This window comes from Chiloscyllium plagiosum, unplaced genomic scaffold (assembly GCF_037043375.1).
Source record: "Chiloscyllium plagiosum isolate Xiang-an unplaced genomic scaffold, Cpla_swu_hap1 HiC_scaffold_4, whole genome shotgun sequence".
Classification (NCBI taxonomy): Eukaryota; Metazoa; Chordata; class Chondrichthyes; order Orectolobiformes; family Hemiscylliidae; genus Chiloscyllium; species Chiloscyllium plagiosum.
The window spans coordinates 107,963,413-107,981,493 of NW_028270142.1; the positions used below are offsets into that span (position 1 = coordinate 107,963,413).

Below are 18,081 nucleotides of genomic sequence, written 5' to 3' on the forward strand. Positions count from 1 at the left end.
ATGCGACTATCGGCACATCCGAGCAGCAGCAGCACGTGCGCGAAGTCTTCTGGAAAACACGGTGCCGCCGAAAGAATCGCCAGCGAGACGCTCTGAGATTCCAGAATCCAAAGGAACCGATCGGCACGAGCAGTCACAACAAGTGTGAGGTAGCACTCGAGAGCGCTGTCTGACTGATTGGAGACTTGCGACACTTTCAAGTGAGTGCTGACTGACTGCGTGGATGTTGTGTTCCTCCAGAGGGCTCCCTGCTGCTCGTGGTTTGCAACTGCAGACGTCACAGCACACCAACAGGCAGAATTCTCTGAAGAAGAAGAAGGTGTATTTTGGAGAAAGAGAACACTGGGGGCTGTTACCAGACAAAAAAAGAGGCCTTCTCCTTCATCCTCGTGAGCTGCAGCCATGCGGTCAGGTTCCGCAAAGTGCTGCTTTCAGATACACGCCAAGCAGGCCGAGATGCAAATAGCAACCGCCACTCGTCTGAAGCAGCACCCGCGAGCCCTGTCTGACCGGTAGGGCCTTTCCTTAGTGCTGACCTGCTCGGATGCGTTGCTGTTCAACTTGTGCAACTGTGGAAGTGGCACACCCCGTGCAGGCCAAATTTCAAGAAGAAGAAACGAAGAGAAGTCCACAGCCAGTTTTCCGACAGGAATGGAAGGCTCCTTCGTCCGGACATTGACATAGTAAGTTGTCATCGAGCAGTTTAGAGCGCTGCTTCGCGGGAAAACTTTGCTTGGAAGGAGTCATAGAGTCATAGAGATGTACATCACGGAAAGAGACCCTTCGGTCGGACCGTTCCGACCAGATATCCCATCCCAATCTAGTCGTACCTGCCGGCACCCGGGCCATATCCCTCCAAACCCTTCCTATTTATATAGCCATCCAGATGCCTTTTAAATGTTGCAATTGTACTAGCCTCCGCCACTTCCTCTGGCAGCTCATTCCATACACGTACCACCCTCTGTGTGAAAAAGGTGCCCCTTAGTTCTCTTTCATATCTTTTCCCTCTCACCCTAAACCTCTGCCCTCTCGTGCTGGTCTCCCGCACCCCAGGGAAAAGACTTTGTCTATTTATCCTATCTATACGCCTCATGATTTTATATCAATGATATAAATATCTCAGCAAGGGGCCCAGCAATCACTTCCCTAGCTTCCCACAGACCTGCTCAGGTCCTGGGCATTTATCCACTTGTATGCGTTTCAAGGCATCCAGCATTCCTCCCCTGCAATGTGGACAATTTACAAGATGTCACCATCCATTTCCCTATATTCTATACTTCTCCCTACATTCTATCCTTTTCCACAGTAAACACTGATGCAAACTACTCGTTTAGTATCGCCCAGCCCCCCCCACCCCCCACCTCTCCTGCGGCTCGACACAAAGGCCGCTGTGCTGATCATTGAGGGGCCCTATTCTCTCCCTAGTCACCCTTTTGTCCTTATAATGTATTTGTAAAAACCCTTTGGATTTTCCTTAACTCTATCTGCCAAAGCTATCTCAGGTCCCCTTTTTGCCCTCCTGATTTCCCGACTGTCTTTATACTCTGGTAAGGATTCACTCGATCTATCCTGTCTATACCTGACATGTGCTTCCTTCTTTTTCTTAACCAAACCCTCATTTTCTTAGGCTCTTTGGTAAACGGAAGCACCTCCCTTCTTGCTGAGCAAAGGATCTTAGTGCGCTGTGGCGTGGCTCTCCAGTAGCGGAGCCATCGAGACAAAGAGGCCGAATGTTGGCTGCCAAGAGCAAGACATACCGGGCTTTGCCGACCTCCTGACGCCACGGCTCTGCGGCACCGCGAGTGGGCCGTGTCTCTGCACGGGCCGGAGCCCAGCATGTAACGGGCGACGTGCGTGATTGTGGATTGAAAGCCGATATCCTGGCCTCACTTGAGCTGCAGCTTTCTGACAAGGCTTGTTCTGTGGCTCGCAGCACCTTGAAAACCGGCCTATTTGGGCACCCGGTATGCCCCTCGGCTGTCGGCTGGCCTTCTTAGCGCAGTAGGCAGCGCGTCAGTCTCATAGTCTGAAGGTCCTGAGTTCAATCCTCAGAGAAGGCAAGACTGTGGCCTTTGCCACCGTGCGTGTTTTCTTTCTCTCCGCGGGCAAGAATATTTGCTTTGGACGGCTTCACGCCTGATTTGAGCTGACCACACCAGAGCAAACGCGCTGCTGCAAGGTTTAACATCTGGGCGACACGTGCTCAACTTTTTGTTCTGCGCAGCATTTTGTAAACTCACCATCGTGCCATCTGTGCAGCAGCAAAGACTGGAGCCACATGCAGGGTTCACGCGAGGTCACACTGCTTGCGTCCCAAACGTGTCCCCAGGAAAAGCATTGTGGAGAATGTGGGCATCGATCCCACTACCTCTCGCATGCTAAGCGAGCGCTCTACCATTTGAGCTAATTCCCCTATGCTAGGTGCTCACCTCAGCCCCATGGTGCTTCGGAACGATGAGCTGAGAGCAGCAGGCGATTTCCTCTCGAGATTGTACGCTGTATTCAGCCGAACAACGCGATGCGACTATCGGCACATCCGAGCAGCAGCAGCACGTGCGCGAAGTCTTCTGGAAAACACGGTGCCGCCGAAAGAATCGCCAGCGAGACGCTCTGAGATTCCAGAATCCAAAGGAACCGATCGGCACGAGCAGTCACAACAAGTGTGAGGTAGCACTCGAGAGCGCTGTCTGACTGATTGGAGACTTGCGACACTTTCAAGTGAGTGCTGACTGACTGCGTGGATGTTGTGTTCCTCCAGAGGGCTCCCTGCTGCTCGTGGTTTGCAACTGCAGACGTCACAGCACACCAACAGGCAGAATTCTCTGAAGAAGAAGAAGGTGTATTTTGGAGAAAGAGAACACTGGGGGCTGTTACCAGACAAAAAAAGAGGCCTTCTCCTTCATCCTCGTGAGCTGCAGCCATGCGGTCAGGTTCCGCAAAGTGCTGCTTTCAGATACACGCCAAGCAGGCCGAGATGCAAATAGCAACCGCCACTCGTCTGAAGCAGCACCCGCGAGCCCTGTCTGACCGGTAGGGCCTTTCCTTAGTGCTGACCTGCTCGGATGCGTTGCTGTTCAACTTGTGCAACTGTGGAAGTGGCACACCCCGTGCAGGCCAAATTTCAAGAAGAAGAAACGAAGAGAAGTCCACAGCCAGTTTTCCGACAGGAATGGAAGGCTCCTTCGTCCGGACATTGACATAGTAAGTTGTCATCGAGCAGTTTAGAGCGCTGCTTCGCGGGAAAACTTTGCTTGGAAGGAGTCATAGAGTCATAGAGATGTACATCACGGAAAGAGACCCTTCGGTCGGACCGTTCCGACCAGATATCCCATCCCAATCTAGTCGTACCTGCCGGCACCCGGGCCATATCCCTCCAAACCCTTCCTATTTATATAGCCATCCAGATGCCTTTTAAATGTTGCAATTGTACTAGCCTCCGCCACTTCCTCTGGCAGCTCATTCCATACACGTACCACCCTCTGTGTGAAAAAGGTGCCCCTTAGTTCTCTTTCATATCTTTTCCCTCTCACCCTAAACCTCTGCCCTCTCGTGCTGGTCTCCCGCACCCCAGGGAAAAGACTTTGTCTATTTATCCTATCTATACGCCTCATGATTTTATATCAATGATATAAATATCTCAGCAAGGGGCCCAGCAATCACTTCCCTAGCTTCCCACAGACCTGCTCAGGTCCTGGGCATTTATCCACTTGTATGCGTTTCAAGGCATCCAGCATTCCTCCCCTGCAATGTGGACAATTTACAAGATGTCACCATCCATTTCCCTATATTCTATACTTCTCCCTACATTCTATCCTTTTCCACAGTAAACACTGATGCAAACTACTCGTTTAGTATCGCCCAGCCCCCCCCACCCCCCACCTCTCCTGCGGCTCGACACAAAGGCCGCTGTGCTGATCATTGAGGGGCCCTATTCTCTCCCTAGTCACCCTTTTGTCCTTATAATGTATTTGTAAAAACCCTTTGGATTTTCCTTAACTCTATCTGCCAAAGCTATCTCAGGTCCCCTTTTTGCCCTCCTGATTTCCCGACTGTCTTTATACTCTGGTAAGGATTCACTCGATCTATCCTGTCTATACCTGACATGTGCTTCCTTCTTTTTCTTAACCAAACCCTCATTTTCTTAGGCTCTTTGGTAAACGGAAGCACCTCCCTTCTTGCTGAGCAAAGGATCTTAGTGCGCTGTGGCGTGGCTCTCCAGTAGCGGAGCCATCGAGACAAAGAGGCCGAATGTTGGCTGCCAAGAGCAAGACATACCGGGCTTTGCCGACCTCCTGACGCCACGGCTCTGCGGCACCGCGAGTGGGCCGTGTCTCTGCACGGGCCGGAGCCCAGCATGTAACGGGCGACGTGCGTGATTGTGGATTGAAAGCCGATATCCTGGCCTCACTTGAGCTGCAGCTTTCTGACAAGGCTTGTTCTGTGGCTCGCAGCACCTTGAAAACCGGCCTATTTGGGCACCCGGTATGCCACTCGGCTGTCGGCTGGCCTTCTTAGCGCAGTAGGCAGCGCGTCAGTCTCATAATCTGAAGGTCCTGAGTTCAATCCTCAGAGAAGGCAAGACTGTGGCCTTTGCCACCGTGCGTGTTTTCTTTCTCTCCGCGGGCAAGAATATTTGCTTTGGACGGCTTCACGCCTGATTTGAGCTGACCACACCAGAGCAAACGCGCTGCTGCAAGGTTTAACATCTGGGCGACACGTGCTCAACTTTTTGTTCTGCGCAGCATTTTGTAAACTCACCATCGTGCCATCTGTGCAGCAGCAAAGACTGGAGCCACATGCAGGGTTCACGCGAGGTCACACTGCTTGCGTCCCAAACGTGTCCCCAGGAAAAGCATTGTGGAGAATGTGGGCATCGATCCCACTACCTCTCGCATGCTAAGCGAGCGCTCTACCATTTGAGCTAATTCCCCTATGCTAGGTGCTCACCTCAGCCCCATGGTGCTTCGGAACGATGAGCTGAGAGCAGCAGGCGATTTCCTCTCGAGATTGTACGCTGTATTCAGCCGAACAACGCGATGCGACTATCGGCACATCCGAGCAGCAGCAGCACGTGCGCGAAGTCTTCTGGAAAACACGGTGCCGCCGAAAGAATCGCCAGCGAGACGCTCTGAGATTCCAGAATCCAAAGGAACCGATCGGCACGAGCAGTCACAACAAGTGTGAGGTAGCACTCGAGAGCGCTGTCTGACTGATTGGAGACTTGCGACACTTTCAAGTGAGTGCTGACTGACTGCGTGGATGTTGTGTTCCTCCAGAGGGCTCCCTGCTGCTCGTGGTTTGCAACTGCAGACGTCACAGCACACCAACAGGCAGAATTCTCTGAAGAAGAAGAAGGTGTATTTTGGAGAAAGAGAACACTGGGGGCTGTTACCAGACAAAAAAAGAGGCCTTCTCCTTCATCCTCGTGAGCTGCAGCCATGCGGTCAGGTTCCGCAAAGTGCTGCTTTCAGATACACGCCAAGCAGGCCGAGATGCAAATAGCAACCGCCACTCGTCTGAAGCAGCACCCGCGAGCCCTGTCTGACCGGTAGGGCCTTTCCTTAGTGCTGACCTGCTCGGATGCGTTGCTGTTCAACTTGTGCAACTGTGGAAGTGGCACACCCCGTGCAGGCCAAATTTCAAGAAGAAGAAACGAAGAGAAGTCCACAGCCAGTTTTCCGACAGGAATGGAAGGCTCCTTCGTCCGGACATTGACATAGTAAGTTGTCATCGAGCAGTTTAGAGCGCTGCTTCGCGGGAAAACTTTGCTTGGAAGGAGTCATAGAGTCATAGAGATGTACATCACGGAAAGAGACCCTTCGGTCGGACCGTTCCGACCAGATATCCCATCCCAATCTAGTCGTACCTGCCGGCACCCGGGCCATATCCCTCCAAACCCTTCCTATTTATATAGCCATCCAGATGCCTTTTAAATGTTGCAATTGTACTAGCCTCCGCCACTTCCTCTGGCAGCTCATTCCATACACGTACCACCCTCTGTGTGAAAAAGGTGCCCCTTAGTTCTCTTTCATATCTTTTCCCTCTCACCCTAAACCTCTGCCCTCTCGTGCTGGTCTCCCGCACCCCAGGGAAAAGACTTTGTCTATTTATCCTATCTATACGCCTCATGATTTTATATCAATGATATAAATATCTCAGCAAGGGGCCCAGCAATCACTTCCCTAGCTTCCCACAGACCTGCTCAGGTCCTGGGCATTTATCCACTTGTATGCGTTTCAAGGCATCCAGCATTCCTCCCCTGCAATGTGGACAATTTACAAGATGTCACCATCCATTTCCCTATATTCTATACTTCTCCCTACATTCTATCCTTTTCCACAGTAAACACTGATGCAAACTACTCGTTTAGTATCGCCCAGCCCCCCCCACCCCCCACCTCTCCTGCGGCTCGACACAAAGGCCGCTGTGCTGATCATTGAGGGGCCCTATTCTCTCCCTAGTCACCCTTTTGTCCTTATAATGTATTTGTAAAAACCCTTTGGATTTTCCTTAACTCTATCTGCCAAAGCTATCTCAGGTCCCCTTTTTGCCCTCCTGATTTCCCGACTGTCTTTATACTCTGGTAAGGATTCACTCGATCTATCCTGTCTATACCTGACATGTGCTTCCTTCTTTTTCTTAACCAAACCCTCATTTTCTTAGGCTCTTTGGTAAACGGAAGCACCTCCCTTCTTGCTGAGCAAAGGATCTTAGTGCGCTGTGGCGTGGCTCTCCAGTAGCGGAGCCATCGAGACAAAGAGGCCGAATGTTGGCTGCCAAGAGCAAGACATACCGGGCTTTGCCGACCTCCTGACGCCACGGCTCTGCGGCACCGCGAGTGGGCCGTGTCTCTGCACGGGCCGGAGCCCAGCATGTAACGGGCGACGTGCGTGATTGTGGATTGAAAGCCGATATCCTGGCCTCACTTGAGCTGCAGCTTTCTGACAAGGCTTGTTCTGTGGCTCGCAGCACCTTGAAAACCGGCCTATTTGGGCACCCGGTATGCCCCTCGGCTGTCGGCTGGCCTTCTTAGCGCAGTAGGCAGCGCGTCAGTCTCATAGTCTGAAGGTCCTGAGTTCAATCCTCAGAGAAGGCAAGACTGTGGCCTTTGCCACCGTGCGTGTTTTCTTTCTCTCCGCGGGCAAGAATATTTGCTTTGGACGGCTTCACGCCTGATTTGAGCTGACCACACCAGAGCAAACGCGCTGCTGCAAGGTTTAACATCTGGGCGACACGTGCTCAACTTTTTGTTCTGCGCAGCATTTTGTAAACTCACCATCGTGCCATCTGTGCAGCAGCAAAGACTGGAGCCACATGCAGGGTTCACGCGAGGTCACACTGCTTGCGTCCCAAACGTGTCCCCAGGAAAAGCATTGTGGAGAATGTGGGCATCGATCCCACTACCTCTCGCATGCTAAGCGAGCGCTCTACCATTTGAGCTAATTCCCCTATGCTAGGTGCTCACCTCAGCCCCATGGTGCTTCGGAACGATGAGCTGAGAGCAGCAGGCGATTTCCTCTCGAGATTGTACGCTGTATTCAGCCGAACAACGCGATGCGACTATCGGCACATCCGAGCAGCAGCAGCACGTGCGCGAAGTCTTCTGGAAAACACGGTGCCGCCGAAAGAATCGCCAGCGAGACGCTCTGAGATTCCAGAATCCAAAGGAACCGATCGGCACGAGCAGTCACAACAAGTGTGAGGTAGCACTCGAGAGCGCTGTCTGACTGATTGGAGACTTGCGACACTTTCAAGTGAGTGCTGACTGACTGCGTGGATGTTGTGTTCCTCCAGAGGGCTCCCTGCTGCTCGTGGTTTGCAACTGCAGACGTCACAGCACACCAACAGGCAGAATTCTCTGAAGAAGAAGAAGGTGTATTTTGGAGAAAGAGAACACTGGGGGCTGTTACCAGACAAAAAAAGAGGCCTTCTCCTTCATCCTCGTGAGCTGCAGCCATGCGGTCAGGTTCCGCAAAGTGCTGCTTTCAGATACACGCCAAGCAGGCCGAGATGCAAATAGCAACCGCCACTCGTCTGAAGCAGCACCCGCGAGCCCTGTCTGACCGGTAGGGCCTTTCCTTAGTGCTGACCTGCTCGGATGCGTTGCTGTTCAACTTGTGCAACTGTGGAAGTGGCACACCCCGTGCAGGCCAAATTTCAAGAAGAAGAAACGAAGAGAAGTCCACAGCCAGTTTTCCGACAGGAATGGAAGGCTCCTTCGTCCGGACATTGACATAGTAAGTTGTCATCGAGCAGTTTAGAGCGCTGCTTCGCGGGAAAACTTTGCTTGGAAGGAGTCATAGAGTCATAGAGATGTACATCACGGAAAGAGACCCTTCGGTCGGACCGTTCCGACCAGATATCCCATCCCAATCTAGTCGTACCTGCCGGCACCCGGGCCATATCCCTCCAAACCCTTCCTATTTATATAGCCATCCAGATGCCTTTTAAATGTTGCAATTGTACTAGCCTCCGCCACTTCCTCTGGCAGCTCATTCCATACACGTACCACCCTCTGTGTGAAAAAGGTGCCCCTTAGTTCTCTTTCATATCTTTTCCCTCTCACCCTAAACCTCTGCCCTCTCGTGCTGGTCTCCCGCACCCCAGGGAAAAGACTTTGTCTATTTATCCTATCTATACGCCTCATGATTTTATATCAATGATATAAATATCTCAGCAAGGGGCCCAGCAATCACTTCCCTAGCTTCCCACAGACCTGCTCAGGTCCTGGGCATTTATCCACTTGTATGCGTTTCAAGGCATCCAGCATTCCTCCCCTGCAATGTGGACAATTTACAAGATGTCACCATCCATTTCCCTATATTCTATACTTCTCCCTACATTCTATCCTTTTCCACAGTAAACACTGATGCAAACTACTCGTTTAGTATCGCCCAGCCCCCCCCACCCCCCACCTCTCCTGCGGCTCGACACAAAGGCCGCTGTGCTGATCATTGAGGGGCCCTATTCTCTCCCTAGTCACCCTTTTGTCCTTATAATGTATTTGTAAAAACCCTTTGGATTTTCCTTAACTCTATCTGCCAAAGCTATCTCAGGTCCCCTTTTTGCCCTCCTGATTTCCCGACTGTCTTTATACTCTGGTAAGGATTCACTCGATCTATCCTGTCTATACCTGACATGTGCTTCCTTCTTTTTCTTAACCAAACCCTCATTTTCTTAGGCTCTTTGGTAAACGGAAGCACCTCCCTTCTTGCTGAGCAAAGGATCTTAGTGCGCTGTGGCGTGGCTCTCCAGTAGCGGAGCCATCGAGACAAAGAGGCCGAATGTTGGCTGCCAAGAGCAAGACATACCGGGCTTTGCCGACCTCCTGACGCCACGGCTCTGCGGCACCGCGAGTGGGCCGTGTCTCTGCACGGGCCGGAGCCCAGCATGTAACGGGCGACGTGCGTGATTGTGGATTGAAAGCCGATATCCTGGCCTCACTTGAGCTGCAGCTTTCTGACAAGGCTTGTTCTGTGGCTCGCAGCACCTTGAAAACCGGCCTATTTGGGCACCCGGTATGCCACTCGGCTGTCGGCTGGCCTTCTTAGCGCAGTAGGCAGCGCGTCAGTCTCATAATCTGAAGGTCCTGAGTTCAATCCTCAGAGAAGGCAAGACTGTGGCCTTTGCCACCGTGCGTGTTTTCTTTCTCTCCGCGGGCAAGAATATTTGCTTTGGACGGCTTCACGCCTGATTTGAGCTGACCACACCAGAGCAAACGCGCTGCTGCAAGGTTTAACATCTGGGCGACACGTGCTCAACTTTTTGTTCTGCGCAGCATTTTGTAAACTCACCATCGTGCCATCTGTGCAGCAGCAAAGACTGGAGCCACATGCAGGGTTCACGCGAGGTCACACTGCTTGCGTCCCAAACGTGTCCCCAGGAAAAGCATTGTGGAGAATGTGGGCATCGATCCCACTACCTCTCGCATGCTAAGCGAGCGCTCTACCATTTGAGCTAATTCCCCTATGCTAGGTGCTCACCTCAGCCCCATGGTGCTTCGGAACGATGAGCTGAGAGCAGCAGGCGATTTCCTCTCGAGATTGTACGCTGTATTCAGCCGAACAACGCGATGCGACTATCGGCACATCCGAGCAGCAGCAGCACGTGCGCGAAGTCTTCTGGAAAACACGGTGCCGCCGAAAGAATCGCCAGCGAGACGCTCTGAGATTCCAGAATCCAAAGGAACCGATCGGCACGAGCAGTCACAACAAGTGTGAGGTAGCACTCGAGAGCGCTGTCTGACTGATTGGAGACTTGCGACACTTTCAAGTGAGTGCTGACTGACTGCGTGGATGTTGTGTTCCTCCAGAGGGCTCCCTGCTGCTCGTGGTTTGCAACTGCAGACGTCACAGCACACCAACAGGCAGAATTCTCTGAAGAAGAAGAAGGTGTATTTTGGAGAAAGAGAACACTGGGGGCTGTTACCAGACAAAAAAAGAGGCCTTCTCCTTCATCCTCGTGAGCTGCAGCCATGCGGTCAGGTTCCGCAAAGTGCTGCTTTCAGATACACGCCAAGCAGGCCGAGATGCAAATAGCAACCGCCACTCGTCTGAAGCAGCACCCGCGAGCCCTGTCTGACCGGTAGGGCCTTTCCTTAGTGCTGACCTGCTCGGATGCGTTGCTGTTCAACTTGTGCAACTGTGGAAGTGGCACACCCCGTGCAGGCCAAATTTCAAGAAGAAGAAACGAAGAGAAGTCCACAGCCAGTTTTCCGACAGGAATGGAAGGCTCCTTCGTCCGGACATTGACATAGTAAGTTGTCATCGAGCAGTTTAGAGCGCTGCTTCGCGGGAAAACTTTGCTTGGAAGGAGTCATAGAGTCATAGAGATGTACATCACGGAAAGAGACCCTTCGGTCGGACCGTTCCGACCAGATATCCCATCCCAATCTAGTCGTACCTGCCGGCACCCGGGCCATATCCCTCCAAACCCTTCCTATTTATATAGCCATCCAGATGCCTTTTAAATGTTGCAATTGTACTAGCCTCCGCCACTTCCTCTGGCAGCTCATTCCATACACGTACCACCCTCTGTGTGAAAAAGGTGCCCCTTAGTTCTCTTTCATATCTTTTCCCTCTCACCCTAAACCTCTGCCCTCTCGTGCTGGTCTCCCGCACCCCAGGGAAAAGACTTTGTCTATTTATCCTATCTATACGCCTCATGATTTTATATCAATGATATAAATATCTCAGCAAGGGGCCCAGCAATCACTTCCCTAGCTTCCCACAGACCTGCTCAGGTCCTGGGCATTTATCCACTTGTATGCGTTTCAAGGCATCCAGCATTCCTCCCCTGCAATGTGGACAATTTACAAGATGTCACCATCCATTTCCCTATATTCTATACTTCTCCCTACATTCTATCCTTTTCCACAGTAAACACTGATGCAAACTACTCGTTTAGTATCGCCCAGCCCCCCCCACCCCCCACCTCTCCTGCGGCTCGACACAAAGGCCGCTGTGCTGATCATTGAGGGGCCCTATTCTCTCCCTAGTCACCCTTTTGTCCTTATAATGTATTTGTAAAAACCCTTTGGATTTTCCTTAACTCTATCTGCCAAAGCTATCTCAGGTCCCCTTTTTGCCCTCCTGATTTCCCGACTGTCTTTATACTCTGGTAAGGATTCACTCGATCTATCCTGTCTATACCTGACATGTGCTTCCTTCTTTTTCTTAACCAAACCCTCATTTTCTTAGGCTCTTTGGTAAACGGAAGCACCTCCCTTCTTGCTGAGCAAAGGATCTTAGTGCGCTGTGGCGTGGCTCTCCAGTAGCGGAGCCATCGAGACAAAGAGGCCGAATGTTGGCTGCCAAGAGCAAGACATACCGGGCTTTGCCGACCTCCTGACGCCACGGCTCTGCGGCACCGCGAGTGGGCCGTGTCTCTGCACGGGCCGGAGCCCAGCATGTAACGGGCGACGTGCGTGATTGTGGATTGAAAGCCGATATCCTGGCCTCACTTGAGCTGCAGCTTTCTGACAAGGCTTGTTCTGTGGCTCGCAGCACCTTGAAAACCGGCCTATTTGGGCACCCGGTATGCCACTCGGCTGTCGGCTGGCCTTCTTAGCGCAGTAGGCAGCGCGTCAGTCTCATAATCTGAAGGTCCTGAGTTCAATCCTCAGAGAAGGCAAGACTGTGGCCTTTGCCACCGTGCGTGTTTTCTTTCTCTCCGCGGGCAAGAATATTTGCTTTGGACGGCTTCACGCCTGATTTGAGCTGACCACACCAGAGCAAACGCGCTGCTGCAAGGTTTAACATCTGGGCGACACGTGCTCAACTTTTTGTTCTGCGCAGCATTTTGTAAACTCACCATCGTGCCATCTGTGCAGCAGCAAAGACTGGAGCCACATGCAGGGTTCACGCGAGGTCACACTGCTTGCGTCCCAAACGTGTCCCCAGGAAAAGCATTGTGGAGAATGTGGGCATCGATCCCACTACCTCTCGCATGCTAAGCGAGCGCTCTACCATTTGAGCTAATTCCCCTATGCTAGGTGCTCACCTCAGCCCCATGGTGCTTCGGAACGATGAGCTGAGAGCAGCAGGCGATTTCCTCTCGAGATTGTACGCTGTATTCAGCCGAACAACGCGATGCGACTATCGGCACATCCGAGCAGCAGCAGCACGTGCGCGAAGTCTTCTGGAAAACACGGTGCCGCCGAAAGAATCGCCAGCGAGACGCTCTGAGATTCCAGAATCCAAAGGAACCGATCGGCACGAGCAGTCACAACAAGTGTGAGGTAGCACTCGAGAGCGCTGTCTGACTGATTGGAGACTTGCGACACTTTCAAGTGAGTGCTGACTGACTGCGTGGATGTTGTGTTCCTCCAGAGGGCTCCCTGCTGCTCGTGGTTTGCAACTGCAGACGTCACAGCACACCAACAGGCAGAATTCTCTGAAGAAGAAGAAGGTGTATTTTGGAGAAAGAGAACACTGGGGGCTGTTACCAGACAAAAAAAGAGGCCTTCTCCTTCATCCTCGTGAGCTGCAGCCATGCGGTCAGGTTCCGCAAAGTGCTGCTTTCAGATACACGCCAAGCAGGCCGAGATGCAAATAGCAACCGCCACTCGTCTGAAGCAGCACCCGCGAGCCCTGTCTGACCGGTAGGGCCTTTCCTTAGTGCTGACCTGCTCGGATGCGTTGCTGTTCAACTTGTGCAACTGTGGAAGTGGCACACCCCGTGCAGGCCAAATTTCAAGAAGAAGAAACGAAGAGAAGTCCACAGCCAGTTTTCCGACAGGAATGGAAGGCTCCTTCGTCCGGACATTGACATAGTAAGTTGTCATCGAGCAGTTTAGAGCGCTGCTTCGCGGGAAAACTTTGCTTGGAAGGAGTCATAGAGTCATAGAGATGTACATCACGGAAAGAGACCCTTCGGTCGGACCGTTCCGACCAGATATCCCATCCCAATCTAGTCGTACCTGCCGGCACCCGGGCCATATCCCTCCAAACCCTTCCTATTTATATAGCCATCCAGATGCCTTTTAAATGTTGCAATTGTACTAGCCTCCGCCACTTCCTCTGGCAGCTCATTCCATACACGTACCACCCTCTGTGTGAAAAAGGTGCCCCTTAGTTCTCTTTCATATCTTTTCCCTCTCACCCTAAACCTCTGCCCTCTCGTGCTGGTCTCCCGCACCCCAGGGAAAAGACTTTGTCTATTTATCCTATCTATACGCCTCATGATTTTATATCAATGATATAAATATCTCAGCAAGGGGCCCAGCAATCACTTCCCTAGCTTCCCACAGACCTGCTCAGGTCCTGGGCATTTATCCACTTGTATGCGTTTCAAGGCATCCAGCATTCCTCCCCTGCAATGTGGACAATTTACAAGATGTCACCATCCATTTCCCTATATTCTATACTTCTCCCTACATTCTATCCTTTTCCACAGTAAACACTGATGCAAACTACTCGTTTAGTATCGCCCAGCCCCCCCCACCCCCCACCTCTCCTGCGGCTCGACACAAAGGCCGCTGTGCTGATCATTGAGGGGCCCTATTCTCTCCCTAGTCACCCTTTTGTCCTTATAATGTATTTGTAAAAACCCTTTGGATTTTCCTTAACTCTATCTGCCAAAGCTATCTCAGGTCCCCTTTTTGCCCTCCTGATTTCCCGACTGTCTTTATACTCTGGTAAGGATTCACTCGATCTATCCTGTCTATACCTGACATGTGCTTCCTTCTTTTTCTTAACCAAACCCTCATTTTCTTAGGCTCTTTGGTAAACGGAAGCACCTCCCTTCTTGCTGAGCAAAGGATCTTAGTGCGCTGTGGCGTGGCTCTCCAGTAGCGGAGCCATCGAGACAAAGAGGCCGAATGTTGGCTGCCAAGAGCAAGACATACCGGGCTTTGCCGACCTCCTGACGCCACGGCTCTGCGGCACCGCGAGTGGGCCGTGTCTCTGCACGGGCCGGAGCCCAGCATGTAACGGGCGACGTGCGTGATTGTGGATTGAAAGCCGATATCCTGGCCTCACTTGAGCTGCAGCTTTCTGACAAGGCTTGTTCTGTGGCTCGCAGCACCTTGAAAACCGGCCTATTTGGGCACCCGGTATGCCACTCGGCTGTCGGCTGGCCTTCTTAGCGCAGTAGGCAGCGCGTCAGTCTCATAATCTGAAGGTCCTGAGTTCAATCCTCAGAGAAGGCAAGACTGTGGCCTTTGCCACCGTGCGTGTTTTCTTTCTCTCCGCGGGCAAGAATATTTGCTTTGGACGGCTTCACGCCTGATTTGAGCTGACCACACCAGAGCAAACGCGCTGCTGCAAGGTTTAACATCTGGGCGACACGTGCTCAACTTTTTGTTCTGCGCAGCATTTTGTAAACTCACCATCGTGCCATCTGTGCAGCAGCAAAGACTGGAGCCACATGCAGGGTTCACGCGAGGTCACACTGCTTGCGTCCCAAACGTGTCCCCAGGAAAAGCATTGTGGAGAATGTGGGCATCGATCCCACTACCTCTCGCATGCTAAGCGAGCGCTCTACCATTTGAGCTAATTCCCCTATGCTAGGTGCTCACCTCAGCCCCATGGTGCTTCGGAACGATGAGCTGAGAGCAGCAGGCGATTTCCTCTCGAGATTGTACGCTGTATTCAGCCGAACAACGCGATGCGACTATCGGCACATCCGAGCAGCAGCAGCACGTGCGCGAAGTCTTCTGGAAAACACGGTGCCGCCGAAAGAATCGCCAGCGAGACGCTCTGAGATTCCAGAATCCAAAGGAACCGATCGGCACGAGCAGTCACAACAAGTGTGAGGTAGCACTCGAGAGCGCTGTCTGACTGATTGGAGACTTGCGACACTTTCAAGTGAGTGCTGACTGACTGCGTGGATGTTGTGTTCCTCCAGAGGGCTCCCTGCTGCTCGTGGTTTGCAACTGCAGACGTCACAGCACACCAACAGGCAGAATTCTCTGAAGAAGAAGAAGGTGTATTTTGGAGAAAGAGAACACTGGGGGCTGTTACCAGACAAAAAAAGAGGCCTTCTCCTTCATCCTCGTGAGCTGCAGCCATGCGGTCAGGTTCCGCAAAGTGCTGCTTTCAGATACACGCCAAGCAGGCCGAGATGCAAATAGCAACCGCCACTCGTCTGAAGCAGCACCCGCGAGCCCTGTCTGACCGGTAGGGCCTTTCCTTAGTGCTGACCTGCTCGGATGCGTTGCTGTTCAACTTGTGCAACTGTGGAAGTGGCACACCCCGTGCAGGCCAAATTTCAAGAAGAAGAAACGAAGAGAAGTCCACAGCCAGTTTTCCGACAGGAATGGAAGGCTCCTTCGTCCGGACATTGACATAGTAAGTTGTCATCGAGCAGTTTAGAGCGCTGCTTCGCGGGAAAACTTTGCTTGGAAGGAGTCATAGAGTCATAGAGATGTACATCACGGAAAGAGACCCTTCGGTCGGACCGTTCCGACCAGATATCCCATCCCAATCTAGTCGTACCTGCCGGCACCCGGGCCATATCCCTCCAAACCCTTCCTATTTATATAGCCATCCAGATGCCTTTTAAATGTTGCAATTGTACTAGCCTCCGCCACTTCCTCTGGCAGCTCATTCCATACACGTACCACCCTCTGTGTGAAAAAGGTGCCCCTTAGTTCTCTTTCATATCTTTTCCCTCTCACCCTAAACCTCTGCCCTCTCGTGCTGGTCTCCCGCACCCCAGGGAAAAGACTTTGTCTATTTATCCTATCTATACGCCTCATGATTTTATATCAATGATATAAATATCTCAGCAAGGGGCCCAGCAATCACTTCCCTAGCTTCCCACAGACCTGCTCAGGTCCTGGGCATTTATCCACTTGTATGCGTTTCAAGGCATCCAGCATTCCTCCCCTGCAATGTGGACAATTTACAAGATGTCACCATCCATTTCCCTATATTCTATACTTCTCCCTACATTCTATCCTTTTCCACAGTAAACACTGATGCAAACTACTCGTTTAGTATCGCCCAGCCCCCCCCACCCCCCACCTCTCCTGCGGCTCGACACAAAGGCCGCTGTGCTGATCATTGAGGGGCCCTATTCTCTCCCTAGTCACCCTTTTGTCCTTATAATGTATTTGTAAAAACCCTTTGGATTTTCCTTAACTCTATCTGCCAAAGCTATCTCAGGTCCCCTTTTTGCCCTCCTGATTTCCCGACTGTCTTTATACTCTGGTAAGGATTCACTCGATCTATCCTGTCTATACCTGACATGTGCTTCCTTCTTTTTCTTAACCAAACCCTCATTTTCTTAGGCTCTTTGGTAAACGGAAGCACCTCCCTTCTTGCTGAGCAAAGGATCTTAGTGCGCTGTGGCGTGGCTCTCCAGTAGCGGAGCCATCGAGACAAAGAGGCCGAATGTTGGCTGCCAAGAGCAAGACATACCGGGCTTTGCCGACCTCCTGACGCCACGGCTCTGCGGCACCGCGAGTGGGCCGTGTCTCTGCACGGGCCGGAGCCCAGCATGTAACGGGCGACGTGCGTGATTGTGGATTGAAAGCCGATATCCTGGCCTCACTTGAGCTGCAGCTTTCTGACAAGGCTTGTTCTGTGGCTCGCAGCACCTTGAAAACCGGCCTATTTGGGCACCCGGTATGCCACTCGGCTGTCGGCTGGCCTTCTTAGCGCAGTAGGCAGCGTGTCAGTCTCATAATCTGAAGGTCCTGAGTTCAATCCTCAGAGAAGGCAAGACTGTGGCCTTTGCCACCGTGCGTGTTTTCTTTCTCTCCGCGGGCAAGAATATTTGCTTTGGACGGCTTCACGCCTGATTTGAGCTGACCACACCAGAGCAAACGCGCTGCTGCAAGGTTTAACATCTGGGCGACACGTGCTCAACTTTTTGTTCTGCGCAGCATTTTGTAAACTCACCATCGTGCCATCTGTGCAGCAGCAAAGACTGGAGCCACATGCAGGGTTCACGCGAGGTCACACTGCTTGCGTCCCAAACGTGTCCCCAGGAAAAGCATTGTGGAGAATGTGGGCATCGATCCCACTACCTCTCGCATGCTAAGCGAGCGCTCTACCATTTGAGCTAATTCCCCTATGCTAGGTGCTCACCTCAGCCCCATGGTGCTTCGGAACGATGAGCTGAGAGCAGCAGGCGATTTCCTCTCGAGATTGTACGCTGTATTCAGCCGAACAACGCGATGCGACTATCGGCACATCCGAGCAGCAGCAGCACGTGCGCGAAGTCTTCTGGAAAACACGGTGCCGCCGAAAGAATCGCCAGCGAGACGCTCTGAGATTCCAGAATCCAAAGGAACCGATCGGCACGAGCAGTCACAACAAGTGTGAGGTAGCACTCGAGAGCGCTGTCTGACTGATTGGAGACTTGCGACACTTTCAAGTGAGTGCTGACTGACTGCGTGGATGTTGTGTTCCTCCAGAGGGCTCCCTGCTGCTCGTGGTTTGCAACTGCAGACGTCACAGCACACCAACAGGCAGAATTCTCTGAAGAAGAAGAAGGTGTATTTTGGAGAAAGAGAACACTGGGGGCTGTTACCAGACAAAAAAAGAGGCCTTCTCCTTCATCCTCGTGAGCTGCAGCCATGCGGTCAGGTTCCGCAAAGTGCTGCTTTCAGATACACGCCAAGCAGGCCGA

At 52.2% G+C, this 18,081-nt stretch overlaps 14 non-coding genes across 14 annotated transcripts; 7 read left to right on the top strand and 7 right to left on the bottom strand.

Moving 5' to 3' along the window:
- Positions 1–1,987: 1,987 nt before the first annotated feature.
- trnam-cau (transfer RNA methionine (anticodon CAU)) lies at positions 1,988–2,060 on the top strand. The gene has a single exon. It is a non-coding gene; the product is annotated as a tRNA-Met (tRNA).
- Positions 2,061–2,340: 280 nt separating this feature from the next.
- Positions 2,341–2,413, bottom strand: trnaa-agc (transfer RNA alanine (anticodon AGC)). The gene has a single exon. It is a non-coding gene; the product is annotated as a tRNA-Ala (tRNA).
- Positions 2,414–4,505: 2,092 nt separating this feature from the next.
- Positions 4,506–4,578, top strand: trnam-cau (transfer RNA methionine (anticodon CAU)). Its single transcript has one exon. It is a non-coding gene; the product is annotated as a tRNA-Met (tRNA).
- Positions 4,579–4,858: 280 nt separating this feature from the next.
- On the bottom strand, positions 4,859–4,931 carry trnaa-agc (transfer RNA alanine (anticodon AGC)). The gene has a single exon. It is a non-coding gene; the product is annotated as a tRNA-Ala (tRNA).
- A 2,092-nt stretch (positions 4,932–7,023) lies between these two features.
- On the top strand, positions 7,024–7,096 carry trnam-cau (transfer RNA methionine (anticodon CAU)). The gene has a single exon. It is a non-coding gene; the product is annotated as a tRNA-Met (tRNA).
- Positions 7,097–7,376: 280 nt separating this feature from the next.
- On the bottom strand, positions 7,377–7,449 carry trnaa-agc (transfer RNA alanine (anticodon AGC)). Its single transcript has one exon. It is a non-coding gene; the product is annotated as a tRNA-Ala (tRNA).
- Positions 7,450–9,541: 2,092 nt separating this feature from the next.
- Positions 9,542–9,614, top strand: trnam-cau (transfer RNA methionine (anticodon CAU)). Its single transcript has one exon. It is a non-coding gene; the product is annotated as a tRNA-Met (tRNA).
- A 280-nt stretch (positions 9,615–9,894) lies between these two features.
- trnaa-agc (transfer RNA alanine (anticodon AGC)) lies at positions 9,895–9,967 on the bottom strand. The gene has a single exon. It is a non-coding gene; the product is annotated as a tRNA-Ala (tRNA).
- Positions 9,968–12,059: 2,092 nt separating this feature from the next.
- trnam-cau (transfer RNA methionine (anticodon CAU)) lies at positions 12,060–12,132 on the top strand. Its single transcript has one exon. It is a non-coding gene; the product is annotated as a tRNA-Met (tRNA).
- A 280-nt stretch (positions 12,133–12,412) lies between these two features.
- trnaa-agc (transfer RNA alanine (anticodon AGC)) lies at positions 12,413–12,485 on the bottom strand. Its single transcript has one exon. It is a non-coding gene; the product is annotated as a tRNA-Ala (tRNA).
- A 2,092-nt stretch (positions 12,486–14,577) lies between these two features.
- On the top strand, positions 14,578–14,650 carry trnam-cau (transfer RNA methionine (anticodon CAU)). Its single transcript has one exon. It is a non-coding gene; the product is annotated as a tRNA-Met (tRNA).
- A 280-nt stretch (positions 14,651–14,930) lies between these two features.
- trnaa-agc (transfer RNA alanine (anticodon AGC)) lies at positions 14,931–15,003 on the bottom strand. The gene has a single exon. It is a non-coding gene; the product is annotated as a tRNA-Ala (tRNA).
- A 2,092-nt stretch (positions 15,004–17,095) lies between these two features.
- trnam-cau (transfer RNA methionine (anticodon CAU)) lies at positions 17,096–17,168 on the top strand. The gene has a single exon. It is a non-coding gene; the product is annotated as a tRNA-Met (tRNA).
- Positions 17,169–17,448: 280 nt separating this feature from the next.
- Positions 17,449–17,521, bottom strand: trnaa-agc (transfer RNA alanine (anticodon AGC)). The gene has a single exon. It is a non-coding gene; the product is annotated as a tRNA-Ala (tRNA).
- Between the last annotated feature and the right edge of the window lie 560 nt (positions 17,522–18,081).